At 40.8% G+C, this 20,701-nt stretch overlaps 1 long non-coding RNA gene across 2 annotated transcripts in view; it reads right to left on the bottom strand.

Annotated features, from left to right (window-relative positions):
- Positions 1-5,397: 5,397 nt before the first annotated feature.
- LOC127014198 (uncharacterized) overlaps positions 5,398-20,701 on the bottom strand; it is a 34,064-nt gene continuing 18,760 nt past the window's right edge. The window contains exons 4-6 of one of the 2 annotated variants that reach the window (XR_007766160.1): positions 7,751-7,818; positions 6,577-6,709; positions 5,398-6,289 (exon numbers count right to left, since the gene is read on the bottom strand). This is a non-coding gene — a long non-coding RNA (uncharacterized LOC127014198). Of the gene's footprint in view, positions 6,710-7,750; positions 7,819-20,701 lie in introns of both variants that reach the window. The other variant, XR_007766159.1, reaches the window with a different exon arrangement.

Below are 20,701 nucleotides of genomic sequence, written 5' to 3'. Positions count from 1 at the left end.
AAAGGCTTTAGTAGGTTAAGTCCGCTGTATTTCCAGTTAACATACCCTCTTGATGTGGTTGACATGACTTCAGTCTAGTAAAAGACACTTCTTCCCCAAATATAATTGCAAATTTTATCCTCATCAACTTTTTAACCCATGTATGCTGGGAAATCCTTAGTTGTAAAGCTTGTGTTTCCATTTCACCTGTTGTTGCCTATACCCTTTCCTGAAGCACCAGTATGTTGATCCCACCATCACACTGTCTACACCTAAACTAAAACTGCTTCAGTCCTCTAAAATTGCCACTCAGATAAATATAAGAGAGTTAAACAGAGAGTGGTATTTCTCAATCTGTATTCCGCTTTGTGTAGAAGTTTTGCATCTAGTTCAGACTCAGAGGAGGCTCCTACATCACGTTTTGTGCAGCTACATAGTTTGGCTGAATAGAAGCTCTTGCCTCTGTATTCAGGCCTTGTCTCAGTTATACCCCCAGCCAACAGCTAGCAAATTGTTTCCAGATTAATTTACCTGCTGTGCTGGTGTTCAGTGCTCCCCGATGAATTCCGCTTGTTTACTGGCACTTTTATCACCCCCTTCTGCACGCTGTGCACTCTCCATGAACGCTTCCAAACTCTCTCCAGGTGATGCTAGCTCCTCCAATTCCTACACCTCCTTCCAAACGCCAGGCATTGTTGGGACTTGAGATGGTTGCCACAAAACAAATGACAGGCTTCAGGCTTTACCTGACTTGTGATTTTCTGCCTTTTCTTGGTCAGATTTTAGATTCACCAACATATCCACAGAGGCATCTTTTTTTCTCCAGAAATTTCATTCTGAAGCCTGCCCTGCAAATGCTGAATGCTTCCCTAGGACCTCATTCAGACTTCTGTTTCTCTCCCACCTTTTTCGCCTCTGTATCAATGTGGATGCTACCTGCAATTGCTCAGGGCAAAGGAGATTTTGTTAGAAGTCTGCTTCATTCCAGAGAGGAGTTTCTAACTGATGACAAACCAAATTTACCCATTACACAACAGGCTGTGGCAAAGGATACCACTCCCATAACCAGTCCAGTGGCTAACACGTTCACAGGGAGCAGGCTTCATGCATCAGTCCTTCCCAGCCACAACTAGCAAATATTCTAACCACCACGGTGACTAACAGGGTGAGGTCCTTTCCCTTTCTTGCCTCTTGAGTGAGGATAAACTTGCCCTGGTCTCATAAGACTAAACCCTACAAGTGAGACATCTTCATGTTGTGTAATCCTGTCCAGGATTAGTCAGAACCTGGAGAGAGAGAATTATGAAGACTTTTAGTTAAGGAGTGGTGCTTTCCATACACGTACTTTTGGACTGTGTATACAGATCTATTCAGTTCTAGCCCTTTCTTTTTTATTATTTCTTTTTTTTTTGAACAAAATCTCAGTTTGGGGCTTGAAAATACACTGATATTTCAGTGAATCACTTGGGACTCCTAGACCCTGCCCAGCACTTGCAGGATTACATCAGGCTGGAGAGTGCAGGAGAATATTGGGTTAAATAAGGATATTGTGAAAAACAGTTGTGCTTAAATCGCTGAAAACAGAGAACTACAGGAAACCTGTAGTACTCACATCCATTTTAAGAGCCTGGCCTTACTAGATAGACTTCGTTCAGAGGGGCTTTAGAGGTGTGATGGAGAAAGCCAGGCTCAGTTATAAAAAACTGCATGGGCAGCAGAGGCTGAATAGGCATGGCCCAGCGCGGTGATCCACCATTACCTGTCTGCTGAGCTGTGAAGCACGACTGGCATCGTTTCTATTTACTGGTTGTAAATAAACTGGTAAAAGTGAAAGTAAATCAAAGGCAAGGGTGAAAGGGTGGGATAAAAATAAGATATAAATAGTGAGAAAGATTGAATACCAGAGATTTTATTGCTTGCTAATGGATTTAACAAACCCAAATATGTGACAGACTAGAGCATCCCTGTTGCTTAATTGTAAAACCATATACTTTCCAAAAGCTAGGGAAAGCCACTATAGATATATAGCGCTACTGTAGTCTTTCCTTGTAAAGCAATTAAATTGCACCATGAAGAAATGTTAACCCTGGAAAACTGAATTTATACAGAGAACTGGGTGTCAATCTGGGGGTTGAATTTACTGCAGTCTCCTAAAGGGAAGATCTTTGAAACCAAACCCAAACTTTATTTAAGCATTTCTGTCTTGTTAAAGTACTTTACAAGGTGTTACCATATCCAACTGAACTTCACGCACAAATGATGTCATTTGCAGTAACACTTCGAGAAAAACAAGAAATTGTTTAAGAGGCGTTTTATGATAAGCTACATATCTGAAATGCAGATGATAATAATACACTGTAATTACTGCATGCTTTTCTGAAATTCTCAAGTGTCAGTAAAACACTGAACATGGTGTGACAGCACAGAGAAGATACCACAAAGCAAGCTCAGGAGTAACTTTCCAGTGCCTTAACTGCTTTCATAACAACGGCCTGTGTACTCAGCGTTATGCATAGCCATGTCAGATTTGTCCTTGAGCAGAAATGTGGGGTGGGAGCATGTGACGGGGCAGGTAGAGGAGAAGAGCTGACAGGCTGTGTGCTGTCACCCTCGGCCAGGCACACTCACCCTGTGACACGTGGTGACCAGAGCTACCTTCTGCCATCGATCTGGAGCCGCCAGCCTGAGTCACAGGGCAGATCCCTGTGGGAGGCATTGGCCTGAGCTACCTCTGGCCACCCCACATGGTGGTAACCTGGGAAACTAACTCAGGGCATCTCCATCCCAGCTAGTCGCATGTTATCTCGTTCCTGCAGTTTTGCTGCATGGCTGAATTCTTTGGAGGTTTCTGCTTTCAGGCTCCAGTGTTGGGGGAGTCCAGTGCTGGAGTCTGATGCAATATCTGCGTTATAGGCACTACTAGACAAGTGCTGCTTTACCAGCTGAAAGTACCACAGAAATGAGAAATGTAATTGCAGATGAGTTCTAATTAGAAAATCAAGGTATAAAATATTCTCCTGCTAGTCTGTGTGCCAGCAGGCCTGTTTTTCTTTTGATCTGAAGCAGATTTGCAGATCCCAGGAACAAAGTAGAGTCATTGTTCTTTCAGACCCTGGTACTGTTCTTCCACTCTGCTCAGCCCGATCATAACCCCATAGACAATGTCCATTCTTCAAATTGGACCACAATTGGTTGCTTGCTCTAATAGGCTTCTACCTGTCTTTTCATAACGTATTTGTCCTCTCTCAAGTTCCCACCACTGTAACTATTAAATACTCTAATTTCATACTCTGTTGGCCCTCTGACTTTTTAATCTTAAAATAATTTTTCTTTACACCTGACACTTCTTGAAGAACTCATAGCTAAACTACATGTTTCATTTAAGGCTGTGGTTTCTGGTCCATGGAGTAATGCTGCTAGTTCACCAGTTTTACAAATTTCTTTTTTGATGCCAGTGCAATGCTTTTCACAGCAGTGGTGTTGATTTCTTTGTAGCTCTCTACATCTAGCATATCTCCTTTTGTCTGATAAATGTCTACCCTCTCAACAGAAACTCCAGCAGAATCACTTTACTACATACCATTTTTGTCTTACAATTGAATTGGTGCTTCATTTCAGCAGTTTGCCCCTTGCTTTTCTCCCAGGATGAAGCCACTTTGTGGCACCTAACATTTAGTGTAAGTCTAGACCAACTACACCAAATCTCTAATGCATCTGAAGAGCATTATCAGTAACTTGAACGTCCATGATGTAATGCCAACCACATGACCAAGAAACACAACCTTTGATCAGACAAATACCATGCCTTCCAATACAGTAGTCACCATGAACACATGGTGACTTTTGAAGACATTTGGAAGACTAAAATTTCACTCTAAATAATAGAGAATGCTTCCCTCCATAATGAGAACCTTACTTATTTTGTCAACAAGTCACTCATTGCCCCTACAGTGTTTCTTCCTTTGGAAGAGAGTAAAAGTTACAGTGAGAAAGGAGCTGGGATATGTGGATATGACATCAGTAATCTGACATGGTCAGTAATCAATAGAAACAAAATATCCAAGATGAGAAAATAACAATTTTCTCATTTTGATGTTTCACAGTTTTGTTCTGCCACCATCAGCTTCCCTTAAGGAGTAGAGCTTTCTTCCTCAGAACTTTACATAGAACTACATTGTTGCCTGTAAATGTGACTTTTTGGAGCAGCTTCAGGTAGGAGAGGTTAACGTACAAACACCTAAATCCTGTTCCTTGCCATCCTAGATCATGAGATCATCTGATAATATTGGATTCCTAGTTCCTTTTTTATTTTTCAAATTATTCTAGCCCACAATTAAAAAAAAAAAAAAGATTGACAACATGGCATTTATCTGATGTAGTGTGGTCTTTTTAAGGTCTGCAATATGAACACATTCATTCATCTCAGTGAGATCTATTGCCGCAAGGTCTCTTTCAGCACCGCCCCAATAAAGGACTGGTCAAATATTACCAGGAGAAAAGTGCAGCAGGCCAGGCCAAGCCAAGCCTTAGAAGCATGGGGGAACATAGCTGTCTGTCTGCCAAGAAATTCCCTGTCTGCAAAGGAAAAGGATCACTGATGCTTCCCGAGAGGGAAGCCTTCCTCCCACTGCAGTTCCAAGAGTGTGTGAGGGAAGGAATGAGAAGGGGAGCAGGAGAAGCACACAGGATCCGTATGCTAAAATGCGCTTCAGGCTCCAAATAGCCATAATCTGTCCCTTGATTCCAGTCTCTCAATTCATATCTGTAACTTCCATCAGCAAAAATCTTGAAATATTTGCAGTAAGCTCTTTTGCACATTTGGCTATTAAAATCAGTGACAAAAAACATCCAAGTTGCACCAGATGCTTCCTCAACATGCAGTGGGCGTTTCTGAAAGGGAGCATCAACTTGCTGTACATTGATTTATAGAATTCTTTTCATTAACATTGTGTTTCCACAATGCTGAATACATTTTCTGGCTGGTCTAAATTAAATAGACTTCAAAAATTACATTGTTACATGCACTCTGCAGAAGAAAATACACATTTGTATCTTCTCTGTTTCACTACAACAAAAGCAAAACCAAACTAGTTAATTACTTTAATAAATGCAACAAGGCATTTAATTCTAAGTAATTCAAAATTTCTACAGCAAAAGGCCTTGCAAATCATCATGTAAGATACTTCAGACCAACATTTACTCAATTGTTAGCAACTCGTCTATGGCAAAGGATTATTTGTATACACATGATACAACTAGCTCACAGCCAAATGCCAGCTGAAGAGGGTTATCTTGATTCATCTGGCAGAGTCGGGTTTTCTTTTTGTAATGGTGGCTTTCTTTTTATTAACAAAACAGAGCTTTCCTGGCAATTCATACTCCTATAATTTATAAGACCTGTAGTCTGGTAGTCTTAAATGGTTATCTAGGGGTTTAAATGAAAGGAAAATGATCTCTGTACCACTGAAACAACACAAATTTGTGGTCTGTGCTACAGCTTTATTGATTGGAAACTCTCCCAAAGCTAGAAGAACATGAATTACATTTCATTTTGCTAACTAGAGTTAATAGCTAAGATGTGCTCAAAATAATTAGCTAGATTTAAAATCATTTAGGGCAACAAATTCCAAGTTGTTTGATCCTAGGTTAAACATTAGTCTGTGATATCACACAAGCCAAACAAACCACAATTGTGAAATATTTCACTGTTCTGTTTTTTTTTTTTTTTCTAACCACGACACATCGGCTTCTTTGGAAACTGCAGCACTGAGCGTGATGTTATGTTTCTCAGACTGAGGAAGCGTTCTGATTGACTGATGATCATTTTAATGTGGGTCTTTAATCTAGTTAAACCACAGGGCCCACGCAGAGCAGATGTTCAGTGTGTTTCTGAACTGACAGCCCTATCTCCTTTCAGCGAAAACACATACGCTTTTATTCCACTCCCAGAATCTCCAAATATAGTATTTTAGGACACACCAACCCAGGTTGCAGTTAGGACATGGCTGCACTCCTAGCAGCAATTAGATACAGTTTTCCTCATCTGGGCTTTCAAAAATCCCAACACAGGCATTTTGTTATAAACAAACATCTGGTCGTGTCTCAGTAACAAAGAAAGATAAAGTGCTTTTGACAGAACTTTACCCTCTGGTCAAACTTTGCTTTTCACTAGTGTCTTTCATTTATTCCTTTTTGAAGACTATTTGCACAGGCCTCTAACAGGATGTCAATAAGCAGATTCACTGATGTGGAGAAAAGTGATGCAATACTCTCAGTATAGTTTTTAGAGCAAAGAAGGAAAATTGGGAGCCTGTAACAAACAAAAAATACATAATCAAGTACAACAGATCAAAGCCAATACAATGTAGTGACAAGGGTTTTCTGGCTGCTTTCACTGGGGTTTAAACATGATTATTTTATCTCATACAGGACAAACATTAGCACAGTGCAGCTAAACTGCCATCCCTCCACACTCTCAGCCGTATTCTTTTACCATGAGCATCATAGATTTGTTTCCTTGTTAATCATGGCAAAACAAGTTGGCATTTTGAAGTTCAGAAATAAATCCCATCTTTGCACATTAAACTTTACATGCACCTTTTTGTCAGCTGGACTGGTATCTCAGAGGTCTCCGGTGAAGCTGGGAGGAGACCCACAGGAGAGCCACAACCAGGGGTGCTGCCCTGCCTGGGAAAGTGTTCTTCCACATCTCAGTCCTCACCTCTGTTGCCTGAACCAAGAAATGTAAGGTAACCATAAGCCTCTGATTTGCTAAAGAGTATTCACCAACACAACAACGCAGTAAGTGCTGACATTTTACTCACACTCCTTCTTTAATATGTAGGCTAGATAGAAACAACATAAGTAGGGTACCCTTGAAAAGACAGGTAACATCAAGCATATACCGGTTCCTTTAACAGTGTGAAACAGCAGATGCCAATAGCTGAATCCAATTGGATATTAATTAAGGATGCTATCTCTAAATAGCCCCTGAAAAGCACCTTACAATCCCTGTTCTTTCAGACATTAAGAGGAACTGAGGGAATTAATCAATATGCACCTTCCAGAAGACACCACCAATAATTTCACAGAAGAAAGACCAAAGTAGGAATTTTATTTTAAGTGAAGTTATTGGAGGTTGCAAAGAACTAGGAGGGGTTCTTGGGATACAGAGCATGTTGGGAGGCAGTAATGATACTGTGCTATGGTCTCCTTAAGACATTCTGCATGCAGAGTGGGAGGAGGAGAAGCCCATTTGATGTTAATTTATTCTTTTCCTTTCAGAGCCTTCATCACATACCAGCAACTATCCTCTTGGGTCTTGGAAGTGTTTGGGGGGGGGGGAAGAAAGAAAGAAAAAAGAGAGAGAGATGAGGTTGAAAGCACAGAAATTCTGGAGCGATCTGTAGACAGAGCGCAGCTGGAGAAATTGGGGATTGTGTTTTATTCAGTCTACAAACTTTTAAAAAAAAAAAAAAAGGCTTTTAAGTACATGCAAATTTCTCTGCTGAAACTGCCTCATTGGCTGCTTTCTTAACATCTGTCTATAGATGCAGCCAGAAAAAGCAGTCTTTAATGCAAATCCGTACTCTTCATATCCCCTGTGTTTGAGCTGTACCACCACATTTTGTTTCCTCTTTAAGAAACAGAGCAAACACTCTGCAGCAGCAGATAGGCTAAAGGTAGTAATCAAACCAATCTGCGATACGTAATTCTTGGAAGGTAAACATATTCCTCTTAAAACAACAAATGAATTATTTTCTTTGCATACCTTTCTCCCAAGAGAAGGGATAACAAAATTCTTGCATTGGCATGATGCTGAGATTTCTCTCCTGGGCTCTGTAAACAATACATTATAAGAGGTTATCCACATGTACTGCAAATACAACCTGTTTTTACGACTAAGCTACTACCAGAACATGAATGATAAGGCAGTTTCTTCCATGTATTCCTGACATTTCTCTTTAGAAAAATCAAATTTCACTAACAATGAAAACTGATATTTTAACCAGAGGTGATTTAGCCTTTGGGGCTTAGTGAACAACATTCAACTATCTGTAATATTACACGGCTCTGTGGGTTGACAGCTCATATTTGAGCTCCAAGTGACTGAAAATAAAACAGCCTCCAAAAGCTCCCCTGCCATAAACAGGAAGAAAGAAAAACCCCACCTATCTACAGAGACTGAGGTCCAGCATTTCCCAATAGAGTAATGTTCAGTCAGGATTTGGAGGTTTAGCTAGTCCTGCACAGATGTCCACTCACACAGCTAATTAACATTAAAGCTCATACAGTAGCAAAGCAATTTAATTCCACGTCTTGAAGTTATTATTCTCACTGAGCTAGACCCAGAGACCATGGATGTTAACTCCACTACAGGGATGGTTGCTTTCTGCCCAGTTGTGACATTGTCTTTTGTATATAGTATGGCACAGCATATAGCATATAGACAGCTGACCAGGCTCCAAACAAGCTAACACATGAGGAAGAAAAGCAGCTTAGCTACAGCAACATGGAGCCCTGCATATGCTACATACATCCTCATGCTCTGCCAAAGACCTAGCTGAGCACTATGGTGTAGGAGGTCTGGCTGTGGTACATCAGGTAGTGCATTTAAAGCCAGTTCTGGTATATCCAGATTACTGCAGTGTGCAACATCCTATATCACCTTACAGCCCTCTGACGTTACACTGATGGGCACCAGCTGAGAGCCTCAAGACTTGCTTCCAAAGAAGGCAAAAGGAATCCTGCATTTGACTTCTTCAACTCATATTTTTTGTATTTTTCAAGCCATAACTAGAGGTAGATGTGCTCCCTGAGAGATGAGAAGCTTTTCTCCATAACCCCTTTTATATCTTTGGGTATCAAGGCAGGAACATGCCTTCCATCACCATGTACAGTACGGCTGACAGTGAGTGTTATATCCTGTCTGGAAACACAGAGGCTATCACATTAGTTAGCTAAAGTTGTAAAGCTCAGAAATTGCAGCTAGACATCAATATGCCCTACAGAGGGTCTCAGGTGTGCAGTAACCCACCTTCACCATTACTGACACATGTAAATGCATTAATCCATGGAGCTGATCCACTCCTGAAATATCAACACTGCAATACAACTGCTCTAATAAACTGTTGCAAACTGAATTAAAATGCAGCTATTTCAGGATGCTGTCCCAAAGAGAGGAATATATTTTTGAAAGGAAAACATACTGTTTCCAAAAGTCTTTTACCCACGTAAACAGACTTGCAGCCTTGAAATTCTCCCTTTAGTTTCCTTGCTCTATTTAGCTTTTCAGCATCTGATCATAAAGCACATATCGATAAACTTCAGAGCATCCCCAGAATTCTTTTCCCATATTTTCTTGGTTTATGATCCCCTTTGCTAACAGGCACCAGAAATTAACCTGCTTTTCTATTGAATAGGTCATCAAACTGCAGTATGCCCGGCAGGGACTCCCAGACCTACAGCTACCTCAGCTGTTGATGTTCATCACTGGTATCTTGTCTGAACAGGTTTCTTTTGCCCTAAACAGAAAGCCCTGTTGAAAGCCCTACAGGACAAAAAGTCTTCATCCTTTCTAGCTTCGTTGCAGTGCCACTGTGGACAGAAGATGCCCAAAGGAATAAGCGCCACCAGGTCAATGGGGGTGAATATTTACTATATCTTGTTCTTCCAAGGGCTTCTTTTTCTGCCAGGGAAGGCCTCTTAAAGCATTCTAGTCGTATCAGACTTGCTATCTGCTTGAATAAACTAGCCTTTAAAATAATTTGTCAATCCATCTACATCAACAACATTTATTTCATTAATTGGAAGAATTAGCTCTTTGTAGCAAGTCAAAGGCTGTGGAGCCAAAATATACTGTACTTTCTCCCAAGTGACCCAGAGACCCTTGGACGAACTCTTGGGGTGCCATTAAAATGAATAGTTATATAGAAAAAATAGCATTTTAATGTTTATTTAACGTAGCTACCTTTCCAAAAAAAGGAACTTTCAACATTTTTAAACATCTGGTTGCCTTATTTTTTAGTTTGTTTCTCCAGTGGTATGAGCAGAACTTCTTCCATTTAGAAAAGACAAGTCTGTATTCTTAGCCACATGGATGCTCTCAGGTTACAAGTAGTGTGGAGGAGGAGGAGATATATAAATACCTTTTAAAATTATTTTAGGACTGACATATTAAATTTTAGAGGGCCAAGTCCTACTGTCCGTTATGCTACTGAGATCAATGAAGCTAGTCTGGAGCTATAGTTGTATACACAATACTAGTCACGCCAAATAGCTGCATTGTAAGCATAAAAATATTGTATAAGGTAAAGCAAGATGAATTACAACAGCTTAATAAAAGAATTAATTTGCTTTTTTAAATGGCTAAGATTTTTACATGGACACTATTATAATTGAGAAGAAGGTATGGTACCACAAACCTCCCAAGCACACACGCACACATATATACATACTTCTTTATACAAATACATATATATTTATAGATAAAATTATAACACCAGAAATACTGGTATGTATTATGTGTTATACGTGTAAGTTATACACTGTGTATTTGAGAGTCTTAAAGATCTATAGTATCGATAGGCCCTCAGAGCATCCCTGGAATTTTTTTCCCCATATTTGCTTAGTTTATGATCCCCTTTGCTAACAGGCACCAGAAATTAACTTGTTTTTCTAATAAATAGCTCATCAGTCCTATCTATGAGAATAATCACCTCTCCAATCCTACACAATATTCTCCCACCTGCTCATACAATACTGTAGTCATGCTCCTAAAAGCAGCCTAAAAGCTCATGTTAACTTAGGTGACTACCATGAACTCTAAAACTTTCAGGATCACTGATTTCTAGCATGCAGAAATCTTACATGCAGGGCCTTCTTCCTCTTAAATACAGACCTTTGTGCTCGCATTCATCTGTGATAAAAATGCCTGTTCTTCCAAACATACCCTATCAAACAGTCCCCCCCGGTTAGCAAAAAGGTCCTACCAGAACAAGGTGTGATTACATCAGGATATTTTTCTAACAATAACTTCATACTTACTTCCAAATAACTGGAAGAAAAGAGCCAATTGAATAGCACTGGGCTAGCAATCAGCCTGACTGATTTCCTGAGTAAAAAACCCTTTTCTACCCTTGTGATGATGATAAACTTTTTATAGATACTTTTTACAAAACATTTTTAATCGTTGCAATATGGAGTGAGTGGTTTTATCTCCTACTAATTATCTTAATCTAATCTGTTAAGTGAGCAGCTTGTCGTCACATTTAACTTTACCAACAATATTTGAAATTTAATCTAGTTATTTGGCAAGAGCAGATTTAAATAAAACTATCTTCATTGGCAACAATTACTTTAAAATCTTTAGCTAATTGTATGTCCTAAGAAGATTTTAATTATTTTTGTTCAGAATCAGTGTCAGATTAGCCTGCCTACAGTTACACAGATCATCCTGTTTATTCTCCTTAAACATAGCCTCCCATAGGCTTTTATTTTTTATTCCTTGGAATTTCTTTGATGTTTCAGAGCTAACATTTACACTAAATTCCAGTAAAATAATTGGAATAGCAACTCCATCTCACTCAGAATCCCAAGACCTAGATTTGTTGGTTGTTTTCTGTAAATTTGCACGAAATTTCTCCAGGAGTCCATTCTTGCCAGATAGTATGATATCTCATAGTCACCAATATGCCTGCTTTCTGGTTCAGTTCTAATAGCTCAGCTATCATTTTTAGAAAAAAATTAAAACTCACACATTAAATTATCTTCAAGGCCTTAAACATCTCACATTACTATTGAGAGTTAAAATCAGGTAAATCATTTTTGTTCTCTGTTGTGAAAATGAATAGTCTCTTTGGGGTAGTCACTTAGAATGCTGCGATAAGTGAGTGATATCCTTCATGGCAACTCAGCATACAATGCAATAAATGACTTTATGGCTGGTTAAATTGTAAGGCAAGGCTGGGGTGTTTAATAACCATGAAAAGCCGTTTATTGCACATACAGTCCATTGCCACTGACACTGTATTTTCATAGGAGAAAGCATTAAAAACTTTTTTTTTAAAGAAGGAAAATGAAAAAAATCAATACAATTCAGGTTTGAAAGTATTTCACACCATCTTTCCTAGCTCTCCTACATTCAGGTTTTCAAAATGCAGCATCTCTTTCTGAAATCGTAATATGCACACATAAAAATTAAATCCACTCCCCTATGCATGGAACAATTTAGGGGGCCTTGAAATTCGTGCAGGCAGGCGGTGTGAGCCTATGCCACACTATCTGTGTTCATGTATCAAGTAGCATTTTCAAAATGTATGCTCTTTCTAGTGAGGCAAGCAGTGTTCTTAAAGAAAAAGACTCACTGAGCCACCACCAGCTGGAGCCAGGAGGGAAACTCTTCACTCCTCTGGGCTGAGCGGGCTGGGACAGAGACCATTTGCTATGTCAAAGGCTTTTGGCAGCTGAAGCAACCATCTGCAGGTTGGCACAGCAGAAGTAGGAGTAGGAAATGACTTCATCTGTGCAAAGAAAAATGGCATTTTACTGCTAATTGGACCATAGAGCAATACAGTCTTGAGATGTACTAACTACCTTAAGGATAAGGGTTTTGTGAAGATGTTCAGGAGTTTGTGCTGTTCTGATACCATTGCCTATGACAAGCTGTGACCCCAGCTGTGTCATTAAGTGGGAAGAGAAAAGTGAATTGATGTTTTACTAACAGAACAAGACAACCCAAAAGTATTGTGGAATATATAAGCATACATAACTTTAATATATAAAGTGGGTAAAGTAAGCTATAAAAGGACATGTTTAAAAAATTATTCTTTGAAATTTTTCCTCAATGTGACTAACATCTGTTGGTCATTTTGTCCGCCAGCCCAAGGAGGTTCAGAATATGAAAGAGGTAATGAACTGTGAGCAAGGCTTTGCTTTGCAAGAGTGTTTCTTTGATTTTTTTTGTCAGAATTGTAGTGGCCTCTGACCAGTCACAAAATAACAATCATTAATTGGGCCCTTTTTGTTCTCAGCCTAATCTTGCAACCAGCAGAACCATGTCCTCCAGCCCATCCTCATCCACGAGCAGCGGAGTAAATTCTGCCACGAGGAGAACCTGCTTAAAGCAGATATCTATTTAAGGCCTGTTATAATCTCTCATCTGGAGTAACAAAACCCAGGTGCTCCACATAGCAGCTGCTTGTCACCCTTCCTGATAGCTTGGCAGGTCTGAAAGTGAAGAGAGATCTGAAACCTTGTGCAGACATAATACGTTTCATTCCCAAGAAAATGAAACCATGCTTGGAGTTTCCCTAAGTGATGGTTGTAACAGGAGACATGGCACTGTCAGCACCTGTGTGGGAGCACCATTTGATGGAAACTGGGAACCTTTGTGTAATGCAGACTCAGTCCCCAAAGGCCAAACGTGATCAGCCTCCTAAGAATGAAGCGTTTCTTCCTCAAATCACTGTTTTTTATGGGTGCTCTATCACCTCTAGGCTATACTAAAATACTGAGATAATAGTGCTCAGCTGTGCCAACTAATCCTACCATTCACACAGATGACTTGGTAGAATGGATGAACAATCTGAAGAAAAACTGGTCTTCTATAGAAATATTCCTCCGTCAAAGACATAAGATGCTCCCAGTTTTCTTCTAACATTTTAACCCACCACAGTGTCAGGGCTACTCCTTTATGTACACAGGGAACCTCCATGCATTAGAAGCCCAAAGCAAGTTATCAAGGTCCTTCCTACACCTCCTACCTTTGCCTCCACCGCACATTTCAGAGCTGTCGACACAGCTCCTTGTGTGGTCTTGAAACTGATGCTGTTCAACAGCAGCCAAAAGAGAGGGGGAAATCTGCTTTTTTATTTATATAAATCTGGCTAAGAGTTTTTATTTATTTAGAATGGAGTTTAAACTGTGCTTGACTCTAAATAAATAAAACACGTTATTTTCCCTCCCTACTGGTTGCCACCAAGCCGTGTGAATTTCAAAGACCACACAGACAGCAGTGGCTGTGTGGTAAGATGGGGACGAATGCAAAGGGAGGCAAGCCCACCAGAGGCTGGGGTTTGCAAGGCTTGCAGGTGAAGGAAGCATTATGAATGGCACGCTTTAAGAGTATGGATAAGCATAACTGAAAAAGACATCAGTTCCTTGGATATTGTGCTGATGCTGATCCTTCTCCTTCCCTGTCTACCAGTGCATTTCTCCTCCACAGGACTGAGCCTTACTCAGGTCACTCCTGTCCATCACAGTGACAACCCTCTGTAACAGCAGCCCTGTGAGAGCACAATGGTAGGGGAACAGGCAGGAAGAATGGCAGGACAACACATTTCAGCCTTCAGTTAAGTGGAGAGGAAAGGAAGAAAATATCTTTAAGATTTATTCCAGGCTGGCCATTAGCTTCAGTCAGATGCCTGAAAAAATAAATTATAAGAGAAAAATCCCACAGAGGTGAACATCCTGGGACAAGGGACTGGACTCTCTTTCCTCTCCAGTCAATCACAGGCAACATTTCTGTAACACGTATGTCTTCTTTTTAGCCTTTAAGTCACAAATTCAATGGACCAAATACAACTCATCTTTGGAGTAGCCCCTGGGATGAATTTAAATCTAGCTTTATCGGAAATAGTGTCAGATGAAAAGTAGATGAAAATTACAAAAAGATGAAAAGTACAAAAAACTCCTTCATACCCTGCTTCACGGGTGAGTCTTATCTCACTCTAATCAGCAAAGACACTGACTCCTAGTGTCCCACACCTGAACGTCCCTTATTCCTTCACATGGTCAGTAAATGGTAACTTCAGACAAGTTCAGACAAGTTCAGTTCAGATCTTTTGGAAACACCAGGTTCCTGAGATATCTATCTGCCAAAGGAGGCACCTGCTAAAGCTCCCAGTGTTTAGAGGAAGGGAGAAACACAAAAGGAAAAAGCGCTAACTCCTTCTCCTTTTGTCATCCAGCTAAAAATAAATCTATTTGCAGCTCCCACACTACCTGCTTACAACAAATGCCACATAAAGCCATGCATTTATGGAAAGCTCCCATTTTAGACCATCAGACAAATAAAGAATGGATCCATCCGACACTCTGCTTGTCCCTGAGCTGCTGCACTATTGATTTGCATTCTTATTTCTCCTCTCCTTCCAACTTCTCCTTTTGAAAGCCAATACAGAAGAAATCACAAAATCCATCATCTTCACAGGCATCTTATTGTCATTGACCAAGGACCCCACCATGCCAAGTTTTGCTCCTCACTTTGGTTTTGTGGTTTACCAGTTGTTAACTGGAGGAAGACCTGACTGCAGACAAAGTCATTTTTCTGGTGGACTGTGGTCTGCATTTGATCTAAAGGGCTTAATCTTGATCTCATTGATACAACTGAGGGACCAGCATTTGCCTCCAAAATTATAGTTATATTCACCAATACTGACCTGAAAAGCCTACTCTTGGAACACGAAGATACAATAGACTATTTCTCAGGGACTGTCTATAGACCCTACTTACAAAGGGCTGAATTTGCCAGTCTCTGCTAAAATGCAGTGAGCAATAATAGTTTGTCGTGGTTTAACCCCAGTCAGCAACTCAGCACCACGCAGCTGTTTCCCCCTCCCCCTCCCAGTGGGGTGAGGAGGAGGAGAGCAAAGGAAAAAAAGTAAAACTCGTGGGTTGAGATAAGAACAGTTTAATAACTAAAGTAAAATATAATACTAACAATAGTAATAATGAAATATAATAATAATAGTGATGAAAAGGAATATAACAAAAAAAAAGGAAGGGGGGGGGAGAAAAAAAACCAGTGATGCACAATGCAACTGCTCACCACCCGCTGACCGATGCCCAGTTAGTTCCCAAGCCACAATCCGTGCCTCCCGGCCAACTCCCCCCTGTTTATATACTGGGCATAATGTTCCATGGTATGGAATATCCCTTTGGCTAGTTCGGGTCAGCTGCCCCGGCTCTGCTCCCTCCCAGCTTCTTGCACACCTGCTTGCTGGCAGAGCATGGGAGACTGAAAAGTCCTTGGCTTAAGATAAGCGCTACTTAGCAACAACTAAAACATCAGAGTGTTATCAACATCATTCTCACACTAAATCCAAAACACAGCACTGTACCAGCTACTAAGAAGAGAGTTAACTCTGTCCCAGCCAAAACCAGGACATAGTTCTATGAGGCAGACCTGTCCATACTTATGATTAAAGTAGGCTATTTTACAAGTTTCAGTACAATCCTCAGCAGCAGCATCTGCTGACCTGGTGTGAATGTGAACTTGCAAATGTCTTATTCCTGGGATGAACATCAAATGCCAGCAGAAGGACTGGGGCACAATTAGCAGCAGCTATTAACATTTTCTCTTCTTTTTACTGGGGAAGGAAGAGGGATCAGTGAACTTTTACATGTGAAAGAGAGAAAAAAGCTTAATACAAAGACTGGCAAGGCAAAAACAGGTCAAAGGAGAGTAGGAAACTTACTGAGAGGTCAAGCCAACTGAAAAGCCTACGTTTTTCTCCAAATAAGGCAGACATTCAGAGTTCATAGCTTGTGAGGCACTTGGCCAAAGTCAAAGTGAGACATACAAAACCCTACCACACAACAGACAGACAGACAGAAAGAAGGAAAAACATCCATATCTCAGCAGAGCAGCACAGTTGGCTCAGAATTTACTGTTGAGGGAAAGGTCAGCAGACAGCCCTTATTCAGTGATGATTGCTGAATATAAAGAGACATGAGCAAGGGGCAGCTAAAGAAGCAGAGATTATTAGAACAGCAACAAACCCTCCCCAGCTGGGAAGGGTACTGGACAAAGCACATATCTCCCTGTACTCTCATGGATACCAAAAACCAGAAGCAATTCTGAGAGGGAAAGAGACCAGTAACCCTATCTGGATTCACAATCTCTTTCCACATTCAGTTGGTTCAGATAATGAAGCAGTACAAACTGATTTCTGTGAAGACCAACTTGGCTTTTCCGGATCTGTCTTCTACTGACAGGCATGGAACATACATTGCTGCGTGCTGGCTGCAGGGGGACTATCAGAATCCCACACGGATTCGGGATCCCTGCCCCTCAGTTAACACACCTGGCACATTTCCACCAAATCTGTTCAATGTGAAAGCTTCCTATCCTTTTACCCCCTATTTTCCTCCTTCCCTCCTCTGACATTCTAAGTGTAACATATACTGTAAGGCTACCCCTACACCCAGCAGTACTCCCTTGCCCCCATCTCTCACATCTTGCACCTCAGGTGAAATTAGCAAAAACACAGCCAAATGCAAGGACAAACCACAAGCAATGGGTGCTCAGAACAGCTGCAGAGGACAAACGTAACCTAGAGTTCCCTGTTAACCCTAGTCTGCAAGGCCTTTGCCTGCCATATCACCGGTCTTTGCAGAGTAAAGACTGTGAATTCTTACTGCCAAGTACAAGGATATGGATACCAGCAAACTTGATACATGAGTCAGGAACTTCCCATCTCCTCTCCTCTGTGTCTTCTTACTAGATATTACAGTAGGACTTTTCCAAACTACTCAGACATGTTTCCAAAGAAATTTTCAATATACTGTATTCTAACAACTGGGTTGAGGGTGTGTGTTTTGACTTTCGTCTTTTTTTAAAAAAAATTTTTATTCTGATTTCTGGGTGGCAAAAGAGAGAAGAATTAAATTTAAAATGCTTCAGAGATCCTACGAGAAACCTCTTTATATTTGTGTGTGGTCCTGCAGTTTTGTCAGTTGTCTGACATTTTAATTTCCTGTTCCTCTCTTATGGTGGGATTCTGATTTCCTCTCACTCTTTCTCCTTTCTCCATTACAGAAACCTAAAAGGCATCTCCATTTCTACCATCTGTTTCTTATTCACTTTTATAAATATTGAAACAAATAATTAATTTGGCAAACAGGCATGATGTAGCCTGGCTCATCTTCTGTTAATATATAACTCCTACCATCCCTTTCCAGTCTTTCAACATCTTATAGATATTAGCTCCTTTGCACCAGACTATTCATGGTCTAACTCGTTAATGAAACTGGTCCAGCTTTAAAGGGTTTAATGTTTTTACATTAGAAAGCCATTCAACACAGCCCAGTTGCAAACTACTCTTTGATAAACTGTGTTTCTGTGTTTACACAATATAAAATATGAGAGAACTATCCATTAATAGTCTGATAAAACAGCCATACTGAGCAATACATACTCTGTCCTCAGTGACTAAATACACATAGTCTTCTGCTAGCAGCGATATGATGTTACTGGGAGTAGAAAGATTGGGTCTACCTTTAAAGCAATCCCAAGCTGTTCAAATGGATATCACCCAATGCCTGTCTATTCCTGTTTCATATGCCAATGCAGCTCTCAGTGTATTGGGAATCTGAACCCATGAGATTCCTCCTGAATGTCCAGTTGCCGTTTCCACAGGGCAGAGACTATCCTTTTCTTCTGTGGTTGGCTATGGCTTGTGTCAGGGTGATGCTAAACTGTAACAGAGCTGCTCAGTGTTCATACATCAAATACAAAACCCTAACATAGTACCTAGGAGTACTCCTATTGCTGCAGGAGCATACATGTCCTGAATGCCAAGGACCAATTTAATAGATTTTAATTGTTCTTTACTGTTACTGAAATGCTAAATCATGCCTCTCAACGTACCAAATAAGCTTTGCTGTGAAAGACTATGCTAACCACCACCCATGCTAGCCAGAGATGTTACATGATGTTAAAAAATCTTCTCTGTGTTGCAAAGTGCCAAAATCCCTTCTGTATTATTCACTCACTCCTCACACACCAATAAATACTAATGATTGTCAGAACTAAGACAGACCTCAATGTCTTGTAGCCATTTCAGCCCTCAGCCAGCAGGGAGTACAATTTTATTCATTTCTCTTTGCCTGCCCTTCACCGTAAAACTCCTTGGGAATACACCATCCTTTTAGCATCAGCCCTGTAAGGCCACAGGGGCAAGCCAGCCAGGGGCCCGGCGCTGAGCTGGCACACCCAGGCTTTGCCTGTCACCCACAGGGCCGAGACCTCCATGTCCAAACTTGAGAAACCACACCAGCCCCATGAGAGCTCAGCATGCGTGTGGACCCCCTCAGGACAGTGGCAGGGAGCAGGGTGCACTGAAAGGGGACAAAGAGGCAGCTCAGGACCTGGTTGTCTTTTTGCCAGTCAGTCCAGTCAGACTGGGACCACACCTCGCTCCCCCAGACCATGACTGTGCTGCCCTGTCCCGGGGTGCCAGCCAGCAGCATGCCCCTTCTCCCCTTCTGCAAACAGCCACACGGATGCACCAGACTACGCTGGGCACTCACCCTTATCTCACTGGCCACCGCAGCACTCACCAAACTTTGCCCAGACTATCTTTCCTCTCCTCAGACTTGTAGCCATGACTCTGAATTCATCTTCTGGATGTTTTCCCAGATGAACATGCCTGTAACTTTTCCTTGGGGGTTAAAAAAGACTTTTCAACCCATTTTTCCATATCACCACACGCTGCCCTGGAGATGTCTCTGAGGTAGATATATGGTGAGGTTACATATTCCTAGTCCTCACCGGGAACGGGATTGCAAAAGAACATTCCAATTATTTTAGGTTATGGAAAAAGTAATCAAATATTTCACTCACCACTAAAATGTCATCGTTTTATGCATTTCACAAAGAATTCTCTCATTATGTTAGATAGGCCTGGAGAGACTCCAGTCTCTGTGGGTTGCATGCATTCCCCTGTTCTGTTCAGAAATTAAAAGCCTTAGTCTGTTTTTTAAGAAAGCCAAGTCACTTAGTGCCCTGCTACTGACCCAAAACTTGATGGCAATACACCTGATTTCTCTTACAAACTGACTTGGCCTTTTCTGAATTCTTTCCTCACACAGCTGTGTGCACAGCATTCTCCCCACATGCTTCGATAAAAATAACAATTGCACATGAAGAAAAAAGAAAGCCCAGAACAATAATGACATCAGCAACCACTTGAGAAAAATTAATGAGTGCTGCCGAACAGCACTGCCATTCACTGACACTGAATAAACAAGACAGCAACTCTATAAGGCCATTAGTATCCCAATTTTTAATTTAAGTAGACTTCTTTTTTTAATTTTGGCACAATGCTGCAACTATACAACAGCATTATATGAACATTGCAGCATCAGCAAGAAAGCTCAGAGTTTGAGCAAAAGAGTATGTTAGCCACACAGACGTTATGCAAGCAAGCAATTCCCACTGCAGGAGAGAGGCAAAGTGTATCCTTACCTCTTACTCTCTTCCATATCACCGTAATGCCTAGAAGCTCAGAGAGCCAAAGACACCAGTGACTGGACACTGTACAAACACATAAAAGGACAGTCCTAAACCTATATTCTACAGCTCTAGGACTTCAACAGCTGCATGAGAAGTCCAGTGGCATGGTAGAGATAAAGGTTGAGCAAGAAATGTCTGTATTGAGAAATATATTGTTTTTCAGTCTATGCTGCTTTAATCTGAACTCCTACATCACTGGATTTTACGTAATAAAATGCATCTCCTGATAATTTGCTGCAAAGTTTCTCCTTTTCCACAAGATCTTCATAAAATATCTTTCTGCAAAATCAAAGAAGTAGAAGAGAAAATCTATTTAACGAACAAGTATAACACATGTTCCAGATTTTCTGAAGGACTAGAGTAAGAAATGACACTGATTTCATCTTAGTAAAAAATGTCATAGATTCTTTTGAAATTTCATAG

Source organism: Gymnogyps californianus, chromosome 3, assembly GCF_018139145.2.
Source record: "Gymnogyps californianus isolate 813 chromosome 3, ASM1813914v2, whole genome shotgun sequence".
Classification (NCBI taxonomy): domain Eukaryota; kingdom Metazoa; phylum Chordata; class Aves; order Accipitriformes; family Cathartidae; genus Gymnogyps; species Gymnogyps californianus.
Note: the sequence above shows the minus strand (reverse complement) of the source record. Positions and strands in the feature narration are given on the sequence as shown.